Below are 24,231 nucleotides of genomic sequence, written 5' to 3'. Positions count from 1 at the left end.
GTGGGGTGGGATCTTTGACTTGTTGCATTCGTTACACATCTAGATATATGTCTAAGTATGTGAGTATTGGTATGTTGGCGAACTAATTAATACAATAAGAGTGTTTAACTAATAAGTGTTTTGGTATGCTTTGGATACATCTTGTATATTAGATTACCGGTTTGAGCTTTTCGTATGTGATTTATGTTCATATACTTTTCTGGAATAATCGATGTGTTACTCGTCTTTTGCTTATTACTTTTGGTTTCGGACTCACACTGAGTTCGCGTAACTCACCTTCTCTTAGTTCTTTAGTTTCAGGTAATTCTCGTGATTTAGTGTTGGACTCTCAGTGTATCGGTGATCTCAGCACTTCTTCTCGGGTTTTCTCATTTTGGTTTGGACTTATTAAAGTTTTCAATAAGTTGTTAAATTATTTCAAATTGGACTGTTAGTAACATTTTTAAGGACTGTGGTATAATTTGATTTGGACTCTCAAAGTTAATAATTTGATTTGAAATTTTGATTACGGTTTTCAGTTTCGAATTTGTTACAACATTTTCATAGGTGGTTTTGATTTTTCTGAAATCATTGGTTTAAACTTTAATACAATGTAAGTTTTAAACATAAAATACTAGTTCGTGCTTTGCATTCAAACGGTAAGTATTATATTCTCCGCTGCAAATAAGTTTCATAACGCCAGTCTTTTAAATTTCTAAATCCGATTGATTTCAAATTCGGTGTACAAATTGTTAAACAATTTAGCTCAATTTAAGCAAACCGTATTTGGATTTAGTTTTAAACAATTCTTTTGAAAATTATTCTTGGATCACTTTGGTGGTTAATATAACCTCCAAAATTCGGCCTAAACTTCCAGGCTGGGTTTTAGGGTGTTACAAAAGTCATGCAAATAAAATATATACAATAAAGTGCAGTATCTGCAAGCGAACATATCAAATTGTAATAAAATTTTATGTTACAACGAAACACTGGGAAGTATCCTGAGGATCGTGCCCAAGGGATTGCAAATTAAGAATTTTATTTTTAAATTAATTACCAAAAATAATTACTAATCTAATTTACTCACGAATTGGTAGTGTGAATCCAAATTAAAGTATCTATTAAACTAATTAAATTAATTAGCCTAAATTAAACTAATATAATTTCCTATTACTAGTGTCAACGATGTGAACTCTTTGTTTATGATCGATTAACCCTCAACTGAGGTATTTACCACCCTTAACTAAGAATACCCTTTCGGTCTCATCTTCATTAAGGATTGCCACCTAAGTTACCCTTTTGGTCTCTTCCTAGGCTTAAGAATACCCTTTCGGTCTCACCGCTTAACACAAGTTATACTCAACAAGAGACCCTCTTGATTTGTAAATTTAAAAAAAAAAAAACAAATAGTGTTAATGGTTAGATTGATATATTTGAATAAAAAAAAATCTATAGAGCTTAATTCTTTAATTTTTTAAATTTATAAACTAAATTTCAAATTTTGTCAAGTACATGAGCTAACAACATATTTTAACCTTTTTAAAAGCGTATGAACAATATTAATAAACGAAGAAAATCTAAATTAACTCTTAAACCACCTAATAATATTATGGTACAATATTTTTTTTATGAAAACGATTTTATTGCAAAACGTAATTCCAAAAAATTTTCATAAAACCTAAACCTTTTTGTACTTATAGCAATAAATTTTATGGAATTTAATACCTATGTTTCTGGACTAGCAAGACTTGTATATTCCTGGCTTTCAACCAAATAATCTTTTTCCATTATCCTCAAACTCTTGGTTGCTAAAAGATTGAGCTCTTATTATGAATTGAACACAAAATGAAAACTATAACTTTCTAGTGGAGAAAGTTCACTTTCTCTATGGTAAACCAAAAATAGTAAAACACTAACTCAAGTACTTGTGAATTTAGAATTTATTTTGTAACTAAATAGACTTCCCTAAATTTCGACAAAGTATCCACATATGTCAAGTGTGTGTATTTGATCACCTATAGCCCCTATATATAAGAAAAAAAATCACAAGATTTCTACTTGAATAGGAAGAAACAACATTTTAATAGAAAATCCAGGCTTCTACAAGAACTCCATCTGGTGGGTGTCACTAGCGCACTGAGATGCTCAGTGTACCGCCCACCCTTATTGCTACTAGGATCATTGGGCCCTTTCATATATTGGGTACAATTATATGTGCAATTTAGTTTTAATTTTAATTAAAACAAACTCATAATTTATCTAACTCGTAACCCAATTTTTTTCTCAAAATATTATTTATTCAATTAAATTATTTTCTCAATCTAATTTTAATTCTGTCAAAGTCATGACGACTTTACCGTATTAGTATCTATGAGTAGATAAATTTAATTATCATGTTTGGTAAAACTACAATGACTAATTAATTTAATTTCCACTCCAAACTATTTTTCTTTCATCGTTTTCATTCATTTATTGTATCTTTTTAATTAGAATCCATACGGGTTTGTGTTCGTTAGCTAAGATATCAATTGGACATATATAATTATGGCTTCAATAATTTTTAATTAAGTTCTGACTCTTCGTATCTTAATTACAACATTATTTAGTCATGGAGTCAATCCATTAAAAGTACCATGATTAAACTCCCAATTATATACCATTACAAAAGCAACTTAAATTTATATTGTAACACCCCAAAATTTTAAGAATTTAATTGTGAGAATCTACAGTAATTGGATTTCTGTGTCTCTGGTTTTGTGCTCTACTTTTGTGATTAGGGTTTGGAGTTCGAGTCGCGTTGTTAACGGTTTTATAATATTTTTTTTTGAAAGAACCCTTGTCCATGTGTTATGTAGTTAAGTTTAATTAAGTGTACACTTGTGACAATAATGAGCCTACTGGTTCACTGGTTAAGCATCTGTCTGTATTATGTTTGGTTCCGAGTTTGAATTCCAGGGTATGCGTACTATTTTTTTTGTTTCATTTGACATCATTCTTTATTTTTCTTTTTGTTTCCCTCTCATTTTCTTTTCAATTCATTAATTTTTCTCCTTCATTTTGATTACAATCGTAAGTAAGTATGGGTCTAGACAAAGTCATACGCTGTTAGTTGCGTTGATCAAGGTTAGTAAGTTCCAATGTCAATTCATTGAATTCTGGGGTTATACTCTGAATTGGGCATCTTGAGCATTTTGTGTAATCTCTGATAATTGTCACTTGGCAAACCGAGTGACCGTTGTTGATTTTCTGGTAAGTTTGATTTCGCTAAAAGTTTAGTGTCGAAACCTTCGACATAAAGTATTCTGTGTTAAATGTGTGTGGTTGTCGATAATGTTGGTTGATTGAGTTATTGGATGTTCATTTTAGGCTCCAGAGATTCTCCTCATTGTTTTTGCTTTGAAATCTTGCCAAGTGCGTACCAAAAACCTTAATTTTTGCAAGTTTCGATTGCCATAAATGGTGGCTATTGACGCCACATGGCCATGTGAGCACACAGCAGTGTGGAAGGCCGTGTAACTCACTGTTTGTCGATTTGGGGCCATATACGCAGGGACACGGGCGTGTGTCTAGGCCGTATTTGTCCATATTAGTGCAGGGTTTACACGGGAAACGGACATAGACGTGTGTCTGGGCCGTGTAACTCACTGTTTGTGGTACAAGACCACACGGCCAGGGACACGGGCGTGTGTCCAGGCCGTATAACTCATTTTTTATGCTTCAAAACTACACGGGCAGAGGACATAGGCGTGTGTCCAGGCTGTGTGGTAGGTTATTGGGGCCCGATACCTATTTTTGAGGCCGTGAATGTTGCTTAACACTAATATTGGCCTCCTCAATGTAGGAATGATTGAATTTGATTATATGAGAACTGTCTGATACCCTGAGACTGATGTGTGCATAACATAGTTATATGTATACTGTGATACTTATTCTGATGTTGAACTGTTTTATCTATCTGTGAAATAAATTAGAATGACTGAATACATGATACGGGTATGTGTGCTCTGCATTTCCATGAGTTGGGATACTGTGAAGAAGGAAGTAATCTGTTCTGAATTAGTGTTTAAGCCACCATGCGTATAAATCTGATTCTGGTGCTTTGTCGCATTCCAATCTAGCAGCTAAGATGCTTCTCTGTAAAAGTGTCAAACGGACACTCTAAGGTGTGCAGGGTTGGTTGGGAATTGAATGTACTAACAGTGTGTTGGGATGGCCGAAGATGGTGTGTAGCAGATGGGGGTAGGAATATTGCATTTGAATCTGATCTGTATCGTATATGAAACTAAAATTGCATATATATATATATATGTAACTAATCTACTCTGAATCTGAACTGAAATTACTTCTTTATTGAACCGAATCTCTGAATTCGGACTATTTTATAAGTGAACATTAATTAAACAATCTTCTTTTACGCACTAAGTTCACAACTCATTTTGTTATTGATTGGATTTCAGGTGATTCCCGGTCTTGAACGGGTTGGTGCTGCGGGAGCTCAGTCAAACTTTTATCTTTCTTTTAAAATATTACGATAGGAGTTCGGCAAACTATGATAGTAAGACTTTGGAAGATTATACACTTAACTAATCTTTGTGATGAACACTATGTGAATCATGATTTAGTATTATTGTGTTTGCGTGGTATTTAAGTATCGATGATGTAACTCTCTAACTTGGACTGAACGTCTAGGATGGGTCTAGGGTGTTAAATATATTTTGTCCAATGATCTTGTCATTAGAGTGCTACTGTCATATGTTATCCTTAATCTCTTTAGGTTAAATCCATGCACTCAATATGATCTTATTTTATCTCATTGTCACCATTACATCTTTCACGACAGAAAAAAATAATTACTAACAAATAGTAATAACAAACACTCGTCCCTGACGAATGACCTATAGTCACATTCCTTTTCCATAATCTATGTAATGCTAGTGAGATAATATTTTTTGCTCTTTAATCGAACCATGAATTCCACTATTGTAAGTGAAGTTATGTCATACATAAGTCATATACCCAACATATCAACTTTTAGCAATGATACCAATTGAACACAAACTTTCAATATACCAAAATATATTAATTACATACGCATAGTCAGTCACTTACTCAAGACAGTGATAAACTACACTATGAACATCATAAGTGAATAAAATGATAAACGGATCTAGAACTAATTCAACTTGGGTCTTGTCCGAGGTATTGTCAATCTAGAAAATCACAAATGTCTCTATCTTTTTGAAAGCCCTCCACTTCGATGCCCAAGTCAAGGCATCTCTCAATTAGACTTAATAGAGAGCATAATAGCCCTTTGAATCAGTTGCTTAATTTTGATTCCTTGGACTATGAACCATTTAGATTACCTACAGCATAATCTACCTTATGATGCAAATTAACATTAGTTAGACCTCAGGTAATTAGTAAGCTAATATTTGTTTTGTTCATTTTGATTTTCATGCAAAAACTAGTTGGACTGTAACACCCCTTACTCGATCTAGTTGCTGGACCTAAGCTACAAAATGTTACCACACGAGGCTCACATAACATACACCTATTCCATACATACATGGCGCACTATTTCGTGAACTAAGCTGTAGCGAACTAATCTTGTTGGCTATCCAACTGTGTGTTTAACTATAAATGGCTAAAAAATGGACTATCCCGCATATACCATTATTGTGGAAAGTAAATTGGACACACATTTAATTTTGAAATTTTCTATGGACACCTAACTGGCGGATTATTCTGCAGGTATCCCACTTTGTGATAGGTTCCGCAAAACATATAATGCGGAACATGACAGAACCAGAGTTCATTTTATTTACATACATCAATAAATTCCAAAGTAATCACTTTCAAATTTAACATATTTGTTTACAAAATAACAAACTATCTATATACATACCACTTTGACCGAACTAAACCGAACAAACTAAACTAAGATTCTACCACAACTTTGGCAGATAGTGTGAACCTCTTGATGATCTAATTGACATGCTCTAAAGGTTCAAAATCTACAAAATAAAAGTAACTTAGTTGTAATTATTAAGAATACTTAGTAAGCTCATACAAATTCAATAATTAATCTATCTCACATAGTAATCATGAGTGTTAATTTAATATCCGAACATAGTTTACCTACCAACCAACACAATTTGTCAATGAGGTAAGTGTGTATACTTTGTCACATATAGTTAATCGAGTACACAACATGATATGTTAAGACTTTTCATATTTGATTCATTCTCATATCTTCCATTGGTGTGGACTCCTATTTTAATAGTCAAGTCTTATATTACTCTTCATTCCTTAATTCGTCAATTTTGAAACACCACATGTTTTATATTACCCGATGAACATTGTAAAAGAACTCATAATACATGTACGCTTCACAATTGTAACACCCCCTAACCCGTATTTGTCGCTGAATTAAGGTTATGGAATATTACCGATCAATTGAAAACCTTTAAACATCATAACATTCAATAAATTCAAAAAAAATCATATACCATTCATTCTCATACATTTCATCCCTATATAGAGCCCTCGAAGCCTTAAAACTAGCTTGGGAGCAATTCGGGACTAATTTGAAACAAAATAAAAAATTTAAGAAAAAGAAGAAAAAATTGAAAACAGGGGACACACGGCTGTGTGGAACCTCCTAGGCCGTGTAACTTTCGGACAAGGGACATACGACCATGTGCCAGGCCGTGTAACTCTCAAAGTTGGCCCACATGCCCGTGTGCCAAGCCGTGTGTTAGGTCGTGTAACTCACTAACTTGCATACAAAGGACTCTTCGATGACACACGACCGTGCTGCGAGGCCGTGTGCCTCACACGCCCGTGTCTCAGGCCCTGTGAACCTAAAATGATCCATTTCTTACTCAACTTCACCCCTTATTGCATAGGTACCTACACACTTTCAAATACACATTTGAAAGGTGAAATTCAACTTCAAACACACTCAAACATGATAATGTATTCATTATATATATCAAAAATTTATCAACCTTGACACTTCAATGTGTTTCACCACAATTCATTCCCAATTTTGTAACCAGAAACACATTTTATCTCTATGAATAAACATCCATTTCATTACAAGCTTAAGTTAACTCATAGCATATCATTTTAACCATGACCTTTTAAACACATTTATGTAACAAATAGGAGATCACAAGTTGCTCAAGTGCACAACATATCACAATATATTACTCAAAAGCTAGGCATTTGACATAACAATACATAGGGTCCTAGTACATGCCATATACCAAAACCGAGAAATTAAGTCTACCAAGATTCCTGGATAGTGTGATTCCTAACGTTGACCCGATCTTTTTAGCCTTCAAAACATAATCTACAAAATGAAAAAATTACAGGTAAGCTTTAATAAAGCTTAGTAAGTTCGTTTAGAATTTAATAAACATTTCCAATCAAACATAGATTTATTCAACATTAGGCATAGAGATTCCTATTATACGCAGCTTATAACAATAATTAACAACCAATTTAGTAGTTCAGTATACTCAGTGGTATTGCTCGGTTGAGCTTTTCATTAGTATATTCGTAGATTTCTACTCGTTTGAGCTTCACTCAGTATTACAGTAGAATTTGCTCTATTGAACATCATTCAGTATAATAGTAAGGTTTGCTCAATTGAGCTCCATTCAGTATAACGGTATGATTTGCTCGATTGAGCTTTATTCAGTATAACGGTAAGATTTGGCTCGAAAGTGTACTTTCAATATATGATACAACATTCATTAAGAGCATATTAACAAGGATGTAAGCATTTTTAGAGTATAAATAAATATACGAACTTACTAGATTGATTTGTAGGAGATTCCAGAGTACAGAGTTTATTACGCAGTTTTCTCTTTTCCACAATTATCAGCACGTTCTTGATCTAAAAATAATAATTTCATTCTATCAATTAGAATAACAACAAAATTTGATCCTATCATGCAACTAAGTCCTTTTTGCCAAATTACCTATTTTCTCCTTAACTTTTTATTTCATTCAATTCAGTCCCTAGGCCATAATAATGCAATTTACCCATTTTTCCTAAACATCCGTGATATCAAAATATTCTATAACTTCATATCAGCCCCCTATTTGTAATAATTTCACCTCAAGTACAAGTAATTTATCATTTAATCAATTTAGTCCCTAAACATTAATAATCATCAAAAATCACTTTCCAAAATAATTAAATCTATCAACAAGGTTTCATATTTCATCACAAGTTCTAAGAAATAACTTCATTCATCAATGACAACTTTTATAAATTTTAACAGTTTCACAAATTGGTCCTCGATTTAGCTAGATTTGTAACACCCCAAACCTAGCCTAGATCTTATGCCCGTATCTGGCAATGTCACACGATAGTGTTTTTGAAACATCATTGTTACGTTGAAAACATTCCATGTTATTATCTTTAGTAAACCTTTGTTAGAACGTAGGAAGTAGTCTTTATTCATTTAAAACTTTTGTTTTGAAACATCCCTCGTTGCGGAAGCTTTAATAAAACAATCTAAGTGATCATCTATTTAGAAACTACTTTAACTTTTTGAAAACTGAATTTCCTACGACCAGCAGGTATAAATTCATAAAGTAAAATAAATAAATAAAAACCCAAAATTTAAAACCAAAGTCCTAGAGGGTCCTTAAATTACAACCCAAATAATCAATAATAATTAAATCATAAAACGTAAATTGAAAACCATGAAGTCCAAAAATTTCTGTGGTCACCGCTGAGTCCTCCGTCGCACCGATCCGTCTAAGTCTGGGGATTACCTGTGCACATTAAACAAAAAAGGTGAGTTTACGTAAACTCAGTGTGTAATCCTGCAAAAACAAACAAATAATCAGTATTCACAGTGCACAGTTGAATAGTATGGGCCCAAGCCCTTTTCAATATCAGTGATAGTTTGGGCCTTAGCCCATCTCAATACAATGTCAAAAATACAATAGGGCCTTAGCCCATCACATTATCAGTAGTAGTAATAGTTATGCAGTAGCAAAATCCTACCCATTCAGCCTCTACACACCATCTCCGTCCAACCCTACACTCCATGCGGGAATATAATCAACCCACCCATCGCAGCACTCCAAGTAGTACCGAATGCGGCAAAAAATAGTAGTTTGCAGCTGAGCTGCCAGTAAATTAGGCTTAAAGCCTTTTAGTACACTTTCTCCAAATAACAACCCCCAACCAAATGCAATGTAACATACAATGGAAGATATGCTATTATGCAATTTCAGTACATATATTAGGTTCAGATATTACCATGCTCAGTACAGATATCATTCAGTCAATTTCATACATTTAGGGGTTTAAGTAGCGCTTACCGACCTTACAGTAGGTTCACAGTCAACTTGGGAGACCCGTGCAACCTTAGAAACATTCTGGTAAAAATGGACCCACACGCCCGTGTGTGCCCGTGTGGCCCACTCAGCCCAAATTCGTCTTAGCCGTGTGATCCATTTCTAATGTAACCCATGCTAGCTAGATATTCATATATGTTTTCACTATTTACTTATATGTTCATTCAAAGTTGTCTACTTGAGTCATTGTCCCTAAATTATTTATATCTTGAGCTATAGAATTCCAAATTAAGATCCGCTTGATGTTTTCGAAACTAGACTCAAATACCTTTCTACCATAAAATTTTTAGATTTTATAGTTTATCAAATAAGTACAGTAAAATCTTAAAATCTATCCCGATTCTGCTGTTTGACAGCTTCAACCTTTCCTTACTAAAAATTATTTATCTCTTAGTAAGGAATTCAAATGTTTCCATTTATTTCTCTTGAAATTAGACTCGTTAAGGATTTAAACATATAAATTCAATCCCCTAATTATTTTTTTACAATTTTCGATTATTTTTCCAAATTCAGAACAGGGGAACCTGAACCTTTTCTGACCTTGTCTCACAAAATTCATTATATCTCATAACTTATAATTTTATTGCTTACACTGTTTTTTCCATGAAAAACTAGCCTTAAATACCTTTAATTTCGTATTTTATTCAACCTCTAACTCAATTTCCACTATTTTTGATGATTTTTCAAAGTTAGACTATTGTTGTTGTCCAAAACTATTTTAGTGCAGAATGTTAATTTACAAGTTTATAACACCCTTATTTCCTTTCTCTACAATTTTTTTTGCATCATTTTCTCTTATTTCTTGATAGCAAGCAATTTCACCTTTTCGCCAAATCTTATTTTATGCGTTTCGGGTACACACCTGGTATCGTTTCTAATGCGTAAGCACTCCTAAGCCTCCAGAACCTAAAAATCGACTAACAAATCTCCAGATTAATCACCTAATTCGTTTTTAATCAACCAATTTTGGAAGGAACTCAACTAAAAACCTAACGAAACCCTTACCTTGCTTGAGTAACCACGATTTTGCACAATCACAGCGTCGATTCAAAACCACCAGCCCCTTGATTAACTCCTAAACACCAAAAAGGAATCCCCCTTTCAGAGATTAACCAAGAATGATTAACAATAGACAAAACCATTACTTATCGAACACACGCAACCAACAATGAATAACCAAATCAATTGGAAAATAAAGAAAGAAACGGAAGGGGAAAAAATAATGGAAATTTCGACAGCAATTGGGGAAAAGAATCGGCAGATGAGAGAAAAAAGAAGAAGAAAACGTCAGAAAAAGTTTAGGTAATTGGAGAGAAAACTGAAACTCTACTTTTTTTCTGCAACAAAAAGATAATCAGATTATTTTCTGATAACCTCTTCCCCATTATCTCCTAAAATAATTCCCTATTAACCCACTGAAACACAACTATTTAGAATTTTTCCCCAACACAACTCTTAGTTGAAATTGGAGCAAAAATATTGTCTCCACGCCATCACAGAGAATTGAACACAGGATCTTCTTCACACAAACACTTCACTTATCCACTAAACCAGCAAATCCATTCTATTAATTATTTGCCAACTTTTACTTAAAAGCTTACTGACCAAAGATAAATACCAAAATTTGCCCAAGTCTTGGCTTAAACTTGGGACCTCTCACACACCCTGACCATTTAACCACTGAAGCAGATACACAATTGTGTCACAACTTCGTAAGAATAAAAGAAAAAATTCTTGGGAGTTACAAGATTAAGCTACTACGAGTCCAAAAACATAAAAATCACTAAAAATGGGCTAAGATTCACTTACCAAATTTTAAAGTTCCCAATTGAAGCATAAACTCAAATCTTTTTTCTTTCTTTTTTTGTGGGGAGAAGGGGTGAAAGGAAGAAGATGAGATTTTTCTCATCTTTTTCTTTGTTTAATTTATTATTTATACTATGGTAATTTTGTAATTATTCCAACTTTCTTAATTAAGCTTTACTTAATCTAAGATTAAGCCTAATTAATCCATCTCCACTAATGAAAATCATCATCACATTCCACTAACTAAATTTCATGGTTTAACTTTCCCTTTAACCCCTTTTATTTAACTATTTAACTTTTATAGTTTTTACGATTCAGTCCTTTTGTCTTATTAAACCATCTAAATTATAAAATTTCTTTTCCAAAATTTTACATGACTCTAAAGACCTTGTAAATATCTTAATTAAATAATATTTACGAATTATTTTGTCAGAATTATGGTTTCAAAACCACTATTTCTGACACCACTAAAAATTGGGCTATTACTCCAACAGAGGCTCATTCAAGCTAATAATGTACAAAGGTGTCAGTTTACCTGTCTGAGATAAACATTTATTGACACAATGAAAGCCTAGCTAGGACTGCATATACAAGTAAGGTTACCAGTCTAGACTAAACCTTTAGAATTCATTTGTAAAAGAACACACACCCTTCACTGTATTAATGATCGACATTCCTCACGATCCAATCTGATCTGACTCACCTAAATCAGGTCCTTCAAACGACATTTACAGATGAATTAACGATTGATTTCAAGATTTGTCAAGGTTATCAAAAATTTTGGCAAGAATCGTAAAAGATTGAGTAATTGAATTGAAAGATTATTGTCGAATAGAAATACTAAGAAAATTCAAGATATAAACTTCGGGAACGAGATGCACTTACCAATTCTTGGCAAGAAAATGGATGCTATTGATGGAAATTACAAAATCGATAAAAAGAACGATTGAATGGAGGATTATTTGATTCAGGAAAACAAAATAATTATCAACAATTAGGATGAGAATATGATGTAAAGAAAAGGAAAGAAAATAAAAAAAAAAGAGAATAAATAGAAAGAAGGAGAGAAAATTCTATTAGTATTTGGAAAGGGGTAATATGAAAATCTAATTAAGAAAAAAAGAGAAAAAGATGGTGGAATTCTAATTCTATTGGAATTTTTAGGAAGGGCAAGATATAAATTCTAATTAGGAAAGAATTGGGTCAATTCCTAGTGTTCGTAAACCTTAGGGGCTGCACTTGCAATTTTCTCAATATTTTTCCAAAATTTGAAATTAAAATAAAACGGGAGGAAGGGGCTTAAACTTGGGTTCTCAAGGGAGAAACTAATGTTTTAACCATTAAGCTATTGTCAATTTCTTGTTTATTTTTTACACTTAATCATATAGATGTGTTTTAGGGCGTTTTTGGTGAACTTATGAAATAAAAAAAGAATGAGGAGGCTCGAATTTGGGTCTAGAAAGGCTCCAGTATTTTAACCATTAAGCTTATAGCTCATTTCTTACCTAATTTAGACACTTAATTGTACATATTGTTTTCTTTTTAAAGACTTTTCAAATTCTCAAAATAAAAAAGGAAGAAGAGGTTTGAACTTGGGATCACAAAGGAGGGAAGTTAACCCTTAACCATTAGGCCTAAAGCCTATTTCTTATTTAATTTTATCTCTTAACTGCATATATTTATTTTAGGGTGTGACTTTACCCTAATTTGTTGAAAATAATAAAATGGGAGGAAAGGACCCAACTTACATATTCTTTATGAGTTTACACATATAACACCATAACTTTAACACTTCTTCACTTAAGCCCTCTTTCCACTTTATACAATGTCATAAGGTACCTTATTAACATTACAATTTAGTCCTTTTCCCACTATTATTGTTAATTATCATAGTTTCATAACATAAACTTAAAATTTGTATAGTTAACGCTACTTCCATTTGATAATACTATACATAACATTATTAAAGTAGTAAATAAGCTACTTAATTGACATAATATATAATTAAAATATCTTAAAATAATTAAATTCTTGAAGTATTTACTATCAAAACTTAGGATAGGGGTTTAGGTTTGGAGAGGGAAGAAGAAGACAGTGAAAATTCCTAGTGGAAGATTAACTTCCTAAAAATTGGGCAATTTCCCTTTTCGTCACTCCCTGTTTCTCCCTTTTTCCAATTAGGTCCTAACTAAATTAAAACACACTATTTTCAAAATAAGCCTTGTAATCAAGTTTCATTTTAAATTAATTAATAAAATAAAACTTGATTATATTGTTTTAATACTTTAATTAATTATTTATGACCTTAATTTCGATATCCATTTCAAACCCTCGATTTATTTACAAACGCATAAAGATAACCTTATAAATCAGTGCATGACTACTCTAGATTTTTACAAACCCGATTCTTGTAACCCCATTTTTGGGATGTGACAACAAGTATGTTATTCATGTTTCTATATGTATATATGATTGATTATGTGCTATGTCTATTTTATGGAAGTTAACTAACCATTTGATGATGGTATAATTTGTGTAAGATGCCAAAGGTTATCATGTTTATACTTGTGTTTCAATTTTTAGTTATATATATGTATCGGGTAAGTTGAGTTAATTTTGTATGAACTTACTAAGCTATGATTAAGCTTGCTTTTATTTGTCTCCTTTTTTCTAGAGTTTGGAAATCGAGCAGTCGGTTGGATCAAGTCAGAGCTCACACTATCCACCTGCTAATCTGGTTGACTTTTGATCATTTTGGTCAATTATAAGTGGCATGTAAATAGGTGTAAGGGTCATTGTATATATGTGTGAATGAAACTTTTGGAATAGTCTCTTTGGATGAATATGCAAGTAATGATGATGTTTTGGTTAAGGATGAATCATACATTTGCTTGAGTGCATTTGATTTTGAACATACCCTAATTGAATGTATGTGCAATGAATGTTATGTATGATTGTAAGTAATGGATAGATATGAATCTTGTACAAATTAGTGCCATTAAGTTATATTGTAGGAATTAGGTTTCGAGAGATTTGGTATGATATGGTATGCAAAATTGAGAGTGTGATGATTAAGTGTACATGGTAGTTATGTTTGAATGAAACATGTTGTGTTATTTAGGTGCCAATGCTTGGTATATTGGTTGATGAATTGTAATGAATTGTATGCTTAAAGGTTAGGTTATTTGCATGTTATTAAGTGCCTTGATGCACAAGTGATTTGGTTTTGGTTTAAACATGGAAAAAGTGATTTCAAACTTATGATTTTTAACCATTTTGGTAAAAGTATCGATTCCAGGGACCAAGATATTGATACTTTATCAAATGAACGGTTTTCAAAATTGGCAAAACACCCCCTTTGATCAGTACTTATAAAAAGTATCGATAAATCTTTGAAAATATTGATACCTCATAAAATGGTATAGATACCTAAAATTGGCAGAATGCCAAGATGGTATCGATAATGATTTTTGTATTGATACCCATTTAAAAAATATCAATACTTATTTCCTTAATATCGATACTCAACTTAAAATTTTGAAATTTTAAATATTGGTCCTTATCCATGTTTAAAACAAATATGATATGTTTATCTATTCATTTTAGTCCAAACGATGTTTTTAATTATTAATAAGCTTGTAAATGTTGCTAATTGATCCTTTCAAGTTTAACTAAATGATATTAATTGTGTATAACTGTTTCGATAACTATTGTAGCATCTTGAGACTCGGGTTCAGTGACCGGACCGGTTAAGTGTGTTACAATTGCAAACAAACTTGTATTGGTACAATTCACAAGATGTATGGGTAGAAGTAAACTTATATCGGTAGAAGTGGACTTATAATGATAGAGTCCTTCTAAGTGTCGGTAGAAGTTTAGAGGAATGCTTCGGGTGCTCTCTGACTTACTTCTATTGATAGAACTTCCTCCAAGTATGGATACAACTTACTAGACTTGTATATAAGGATTTTTAAACACTTAAAAATATTTTTGATTGACTCAAAAACACATAGATAAACTAAAACACGTTTAAAACATGTTTTTTGAGTACTTTTACAAGTCTTTAAAATGCTTTGAAAATGTTTAACAGAAATTTCAATAATTATTTTCACCAAATGACTTAGGAAATATAAATAGAAAAATTTATCTTAATTATTGTTATATCAAAAGCTTGAGACATCAAAACTAACAATTCTCATGGCAGATTAGTCTAATATATTGTTCTTTAACGTGTTAAGGCACTTGTCATCGATCAAGCACATACTAGTCTCAATTTATTATTATTGTCCAAGCCCATAATAATACTTGACTAAGGATATTTAAGAATGATGATATCATGCTTTAGACATTATCATTATACAATTTATTTAAACACAGAAATAAGTACTAAAAACAATAATGACAATGTCTTTATTAATAAACTAGGAAAAAACATGTTATTACAACCATCATATAATTGGCCTTTGGGCATACTCCAAACACATGTCAAATACACACTTCACTTGCGTCGATATTCTGTCAAAATATAGTCAATTTATTTTCCCAAAATAATTTCTATATTTTGATAGAGTTTGTCTTTGGTTTCTAACCTTTGAAAGTTCCCTTAGTTTTCATCGATTTATGAATAAATCCCACACTCTAGCAAACCAATATTGAGATAACCGGAGAAGATTGAGTGGTAAAAAACCGAGAATGATAGAATCTGCCTAATCTAGAAACACTAGTATAATTCACATAATAGGTTTACTGCTATAAATATCACAGTCAGTCTGTTTTAAATAAAATTTTTAAAATTTCGCTATACATCCAACACATTTATGCAGGTTTATGAGTTTGAACAGTGCCGGACACCAGTGGCCACTACTTCTTGGCACTTTTCATAAACTGCCTCAAATGTTCGTCTAGAAAGCTTCATATGGATTCTCTAAAATAGTATATTATTGTTAGCTTTGATGTCTCAAGCTTTTGATATAACATCTAAGATAAATTTTAATTAATTATTGCCTAAGTCATTTGGTGAAAATATGGTTGAAAACTTTAAAGCATTTTCAAATACTTACAATATACTTAAAAATATGTTTTAAATGTGCTCTATTTTATCCAAATATTTTTGAGTCAATACCAAAGTGCTTTGAGGTGTTTAAAATGTTTTAAGGCATTTTGGTAGTCAAGTATCGAGACATGTAAGTTCAAAACCAAATTTTTGCTTCAAGGACTGCATGCCTTGAGACATTGTAACACCCCCTAACCCTAAACCTTCGCCAGAATAAGGTTACGGAGCATTACTGGACATATCAGATAACTTATAACTAATTCACAAATAAATAACAGACATAGCATACTTTAATCATTAATTCCCTTTATTGGACCCTCAAGGCCCAAATTACGTGTTAAGAGTGGATCGGCTAATTTTTCAGAAAACTTTAAATTTTTTTCTCAAGTACAGGGCTTACACGCCAGTGTGGATAGGGGACACGCCCACGTGCCCCCTTGACACGCCCGTGTTGTTGAGCCGTGTGGCTCAACACGGCCAAGGTATTCCGGGACACGCTCGTGTCCCTTACCCGTGTAACTCTTTGACTTATACTTCATGTACAAATAGATTTCACACGGCTTGACCACGCACCCATGTGCTCAGCCCGTGTGGATCATACGGCCAGCCACACGCCTATGTGCTTGGCCGTATGCTAAAACTTGGACATTATGCTTCTCATTTTTAAGGTGCAGGGGACACACGGCTAGACTACACGCCCTTGTGTTAACCGTGTGTCTCACACGGTCTGGCCACACGCCCATGTGCCAGGCCGTATGGACTCTATATGAGCCTTTCAATACTAACCTAGCCAACCCTACAAATTTCAAACCAAAACCGATTTGCAACCAATATAACAATCAATATATTTTCATTTTCACCCTACCTAAATTATATCTAAATATTGACTTACCAATTTAAATCTATTAACATTCATAGTACCGTATAAATTCATACTAATAAACTTCATTCATTTTCATTTCATACTTGTATCAAATATGTCATATTAGTTCCATTTCATACTTATAACCAATTTAAACATCATTCTACAACCATAATCACAAGACTCTTATACTTAACCTATACATCACCTAGGTACATGCCACATTATCAAAACAAAGGTACATCACTAAAATTTCTCTGAGGTCGGGATTGCTCTGGGTCTTTGGATGGACACGGCTTTCTACTAACTCGCATGCGGAAACAACCGTCTATTGAGTATGGGTATACTCAGTGGTATTACCATAATTCAAATTTATAACATTAATCGATAAATTATATACATTCAATTCATGCCTACAATTATTCATTAATTATCACATACTTTAAATCAACTTGATCATTAATAACAATAAGCAATATTTCACTATCTCAATTTCATTGGATTTTTCACATCTTATTCCAATAGTTCATTTCAATTCATATACGATTCATTCAATTTATCACTATATTCAATATCAATTCTATTGCAATTTGTACTCACCAATATCATATAACAACAATTTACTCTTATCAAATCATGAACTTTGGGTTCATATCTTCAAATCTCATATCTCGATTTCCAATTCACATATCAATTCACAATTTCACATTCTCATTTCTTTCCATAGCTCAATCAATCACATTTATTCAAATTTTCTCATTTCAATTATTTACCCCTATTAACAAGACTCGGACCTTGGCGGATACACGGATCTAACCAAACACACCAGAATGGCACCCAATGCCTCATCGGATAGTTCGAAACAATAAAATGACACCTAGTGTCTCATCGGCAGAGCCGAAGAAAGTTGGTACCCAGTACCTCATCGAAACTATCCAAAGAAATATAGTGACACCTAGTGTCTCATCGATTCAAGGTCGAAGAATCTCTGAACTCTTCCAATTCTATGGCATGCCAACTATATCTGACTCAGCCCGACTAGTTAATAGGGTTTCCGAATCACATTTCAATTCAATCACTTTCTCATACTTTCAATTCAAATCATTCCAATTTAATCACAATTCAATTCAATACATTTTCCACTTTCCAATCAATATACCATCAAATGCTCATACATATTCATACTTCATTTCAATTTCATTCAATTCACAATTTCTCATGTTCACAATTCAAATCAATTTCTCAATCCAATATGCATTTCAATACCACATTAATTCTTTTAGTTCAAATCATATCACTAGTAATTTCCATTCAATTCACATACAATTCAATATCATTGAATTCAATATCGATATTCACCTTATTTTTATTTATTAAACATATTATTCAAAATTCAAAATTGCTATTAATAAATTCAATACCAATGCGTATTTATCATTCAATTCAATCTTGATACTTACCTCAATTTGCTTATCATGTATATTAATTTAAATTTTAACAATTAATAATTAAATTCGAATTATGGTAATACTAACCAAAATTTCTCTCGAGTCACTCATTGTCCACCTTCTCCTTTCCTTTCTTGGTAAATGACTCTTGCACGACTTTAGCTACGTAATTAAACAATTAAAAATCATTAATACACAATTTCATCTAAATATTTCCATTTATACCTAAACTTTACCTAAATTCTAATTTAATCCATTATTAATACTAATTTTATTTTCCCAATCTAACTCCATATTCTCTCTTAATTCTTACTATAAACTCATTTTAACTCTTCAATTTCACCATAAATCCCTAATTTTGAGATTCTTTCAATTTAGTCCCTACTATTCAAAACTTACACTTTATTTAACAATTAAATCCTTTACTAACTTCTAACTTGAAATTAAATCAATTTAACCCCTAATTCATCATCTTTCCCAACATGAACCATGTCTAAAAAATATAATATCTTACAAAATTTCAACATAAATCCAGTAATACTTTGTTTTAGGATTCCAAAAACATCAAAACTAAGAGAAACGGGACTAAATTGACTTACCAATTTAAGCTTGAAGCTCAAAAACCCTATTTTTCCTTTTTATTTTCTTTTTCCCTTTTCTTTCCTTCCTTTTCGTGAGCTTCTCCGTTCTTTTTTAATCTTTATTTCATTGTTTCTTTTATTTTCATTTCTTTCTTTTGTTTAATTAATAATAATATAATATATAAATGTATATATATATTAATTACAAATGTATACATATATTTATTACACATGTATTTATAATTACCACACACTTGTCACTTTTTATGTTTTAATTATTAGTTTAGTCCTTTCACCTTTCTCTATTCTATAATTAACTTTCACACTTAATTCAATTTAGTCCTAATGCTAAATTAACTTTAATTCAACTAAATTCACTTAACTAAAATCCAATTGGTCATATAACTAAATCTATAAATATTTTTAATAATTATTTTACGAGTCCGTTTTACCAAAACGGAGACCCGATTATTCACTTTCCAATGCCTACTCTTTTTAGGTCATTACATACATGGCTTGCCAATGACTATTTTTCAGCAAAGTCTTAGAACATCTTGTCAAGCCTCGAGACATACATTGCAAGGATAATTTTTAAGCTCAAACTTAATGTTTACATTGGCTAGAAATCATCCATGATGGCCATAAATGTCCACAAACTCATTCCTTGGTATAAATACAAGTCAAAGACACTTCAAGACATAAGATAGAGATATTCAAGTATCAAACACAAGAGAATTAGCTTTAAATCTCTATTTTTTGAATTTCTCTAGTTTATATTCTTTTGAGAGCTAATTTTCATGTATTTCATCACTGCGATTTCTTTAATTTAGAGCTCATACTTGTAATCACACCCATTAGAGGTTAATTAATTGTTTTCTCTTTCTCTTTATTTTTCTAAATAGTGTACTTAAGGTTTTTTGGTAGAAAACCTTAGGGGAATTTAAAAGGTTCTAGTTGAGCCTTGTAAAATCTAGAGTGTTTTAGTTAAGCCATAAAAATTAGGGGGAAATGTTTAATCTTAGCCTTGTGAAATTAATAGGGGTTGTAAATGTTATACATTTTCCTTAAAAGGTATCAATTCAAGTATAGTGAATTGGGAAATACTTGGTTGAGGTATTCCAAGGTAGTGGAGGTAGGATATTAGGGTCGGACCATTATAAATTGAAGTATCCAAGCTATTCTCTCTTGATCTTTTTTTTTAAATAGTTTGTACGAATTTTTCAAAATTACAATTCACTCCTTATTGGTATTTTTGGGCTTAACAATTATCTTATTATGGCTTGACGTGTTATGTGTAATGTAACACTCGTGTATCTCTATTGACCCAAAATTTAAAAAAAGTTAGGACTAAATTGAAAGAATTAACAAATTATCAGACTTCACTGAGGAATTTAGAAATTTTAGTGGCCCAATTTTGATTTGGTTAGATTTCAATTATGATTCGGTTAAGATGGAATTGGTTGGTTCCATAGTGGGGGACAAAATGATTAAGGATGGAGGGTTGAGATGGTAGGTGAAGAACATGCCTTAGGAGTATATTTATATATAAGTGTGTGCAAAAAGATAGAATTTTCTCAATTCTATTTGCAAATCTTATTCTTTCCATAAAATCATCATTTTCAGATGTACTGAAGAAGAAAATGATATAACTAAAGGGAGCTTTACATGTCGTAGTAGATGAAAGAATTGAAGTCTGATAGTAGAGAAATTTAAAAACTAGTAAACTTTCTTACCTCTCTGTACTTGTAGAGAAAAAAAAAGGTGAAGCAGTAACACTTAAAAGTTTCTACATAATTCTAGATTCTGGGTTTTAAAAAGGTTGAACACCTTTAGTTTAGTTAATAAATGGTTGACATGCTTAGCTTCCAAGACAAAAAAGGCTCTGGCATTTGGACAAGCTAAGTTGTTACAAATAATAGAATTCAGGTGAGTTTCTGCACCTTGCCTTCTGGATGATGGATGTTGTGTAAGCTTGCAAGTTGTGTGCTGATTGTTAAATGGTAGTTAACAAATGTTTAGTTAACTGGCATGATGTATGTAAAATATGGGGCGGAGGGAAATTATTAAAGGGATAGATGAAGTTAGGACTTGGGAATGGGAATTTCTATTAAATACTGTCATACGATGTTACTAAGTGCAAACCGTGATGTGCGAAGTTTTGGGCCTTGCAAAGGGGACACTGCGGTGTTCGAGCATCAAGGTTAGGAATGGTAAAATGGAGGAATGGATGGAGGAATATGGAAAATTGGAATTTCGTTAAAATTTCGCCATTCGGGATTACTGGAAGCAAAACGTGATGTGCAAAGCTCTAGGTCTTGTAGCGGGGACACTTTGTTGTTCGAGCATCAAGGTGAAATGTGAAATAGGTCCTTTAGGACGACACCATGACGATGATTATTAGTTTCTATAGAGCAACACCACGATAGCAATCAGCAGGCTCTATGGCGCAACACTACGACGACGGTAAGGTGCTACAGGGCGACACCTCAAAAGAGGTCTAACATGTAAGACCATAGTTCGGCTATGGCAATAAGGTAGTCTGTTGGGATAGTAAATACGTGGGAGTTTGCCAGGACAGTAAACACGGGGTAGTCCGTCAGGATGTAAAAAAATATGGAGAATCACATTTGGAAAGTTCGTGGTTAGGGAGGGAAGTCACCAAAGGCAATAATGAGTGGCGCCAAGGGTACGTTTCAACCCAATTAGGGTGGAAAAAGGGAGAGACTCCTTAGGTAAGGAGGCCTACATTATGTCCGATAAGGCGGTTTTGCCAAGGAAGCTGTGAATCCCGCAAGAGTTAAGCTAACATGGAACAGGTGGTAACAGAATGCAATCAAAATTTGTGAATTGACATAGAGCCAGCTAAGAAGGTTGGGTAGGCTGATAAGATTCTTATGGATGGAAAGAATTGTTTAAGGTTGAATGGCCAGTAAAGTCCGACAAAGGATAGTGGAAAATAAAGGTTCTTCAAAACCATGGGAAAATAGTATTGATCTTGTTACTCTATCCAAGGTAAAATTCGCATGTGAGCATCCTAATGAACGTGCGGAAAGGGCGGGTGCTATGAGGCCACATTGTAGGCATCTTTCACCAAAGAAAAAAAGAATGTATTCTGGTAAGGACCCGCATTATGGAAATATTATAGGTAACGCGGAGTGTCACCAGCCGAGATAATTGAATATGAGAATTAGCAATGTGGTTTAGAAATAAGAGGGGTGAAACCCCAATGAGAAATCATGATTTTAGCCACATCAGGAATCTAGGTTCGCCAATAAATGGCTCAGAACGCCCAAGTCATAGGTCTTAACAACTAGGTTCATGGAATCTCCTATGAAACCTAGGAAGTTTACTTTTGAACCAGAAAACTCAATTTCTTAGAAAACTTTAAGGGATTTCATATGCATATATGTACAGACCTCATTAAGTTCTTTCGAACTTATAAGGATTTCTGCTTGAATGCAGGTTAGCAAGTTACCCGGACAAATCAAGAGGGACCAAGCCAGACTCAGCCAAGTTAAGTGGTACACAGTAGTTGTCCATGTATACAGAGGAGCTCCCGTAGAGGCCTTGCCTCAGGGTATAAGTTGATTGTATATGTTTTTGAACTTCCATCCAGAAATTATAAACATTTGTTGGAAACAAAGCTCTTAAGAGTTTATCACCAACTATGTACAAGTCGTATTAACAATTAGATTTATAAAATCTAAGTTGTTAATTATGTAATCAAATTAGAAATCAATTTTTTTTTTAAGTTCTTTGGGTTAATGTATCATTTGATACCTAGACCCGATGATCAAGTTAGGTAGAGGGTGTTACATGTGATTATGTTTTCTCTAGTCCATTGGGGGATTTTAACGCAGAATATTCTGAACTAGTAGCTATCAAAATTACATTAAAAATTTATGTTAGATGGAAGGGGTAATAAGAAAAACTTGTCAATAGAATCCAATTTCAATGTTGGTAGTGTTTTGGTGTACTAACCAGTAGATTCATCTTTGGAAGTATGTTAAAGTCTTCAAATATCTATGCTATATCGAATCTTCTAGTTGAGTTGATGTTACAAGTCAATTAGGCTTAACTTGGTTGGAAATTTACTAAAATATAATTTTATATACAAAATAAGTTATATTGTTGTGAGAGTGCTTTCATCGTTTTATATCTTTTTTTTATAAAATTTCAAACATTGTGAGATTTAAACTTAAAATACAGTGAATTTTTAACATTTAACCTTATCATTTCAACCAAAACTTAATTTAACAAAAAAAATTTTAATAAATATATTTACTACATCACACATATCATGAACGTGTTATAATTTAATATTAATTATTGTTGTGATGTAATTTCAAATATGGAGTTAATTTGTCCATGTATGTAGAAGGTTAATTGTTGGGGGATGGCCTAGCAAAACCACGTTGGCAGTAACTTCATGTTTATGACCTGGTTTGGGTTATTATTATTATTATTATTATTATTATTATTATTATTGATGTACTGCATGTTGGCCTCCTTTTTATCTAAATAAATATTTTGATTGAGAAAAAAATAATTTTTTTGGGTTAGATATTTTAATTTGGCATTTAATTTTTCTTATTGTTAATTGTTTTACGTCAACTTGTTACATATTTTAGTATTTGTCTAAAATAGTTAAAATACATTGATATAACACTAACGATTAATAGCATAATAACATGTGGTAGCTTGATTTTGAAACATGGCAAAATATTAAAAATAAAAATTTAAAATTATTGTGTGTCACTATGTTATTGGTCGTCAATGTCATGACAACATTACGTCAACATATTTTAATAGTGCTAGTTAGGTAGCTAAAAAAGTATCAAGTTAGTTTATAGTTTTCAAATTGTAAAAATAGAAGGTCGATAATGGCAAGAAAAGAGAGAAAAATAAAACACACAGATTTTTCGTCGAAACCCTTTTAGAAAAAAAATCACAGGCAGAGGATAAGAAAATTCACTATGTCGAATTCGAATAATAGAAAAGGAGAGACGACTATGTTTATTTATAAGTTTATAAAATCATATTTTAATCAAAGTCAAATAAAAATAATGCAATAAAATTAAAATATCTTATTTTAATTAAATAGAGGAAGTATAT

The sequence above is a fragment of the Gossypium raimondii genome, chromosome 3, assembly GCF_025698545.1.
Source record: "Gossypium raimondii isolate GPD5lz chromosome 3, ASM2569854v1, whole genome shotgun sequence".
Lineage (NCBI taxonomy): Eukaryota > Viridiplantae > Streptophyta > Magnoliopsida > Malvales > Malvaceae > Gossypium > Gossypium raimondii.
This window is presented reverse-complemented; position numbering follows the sequence as displayed.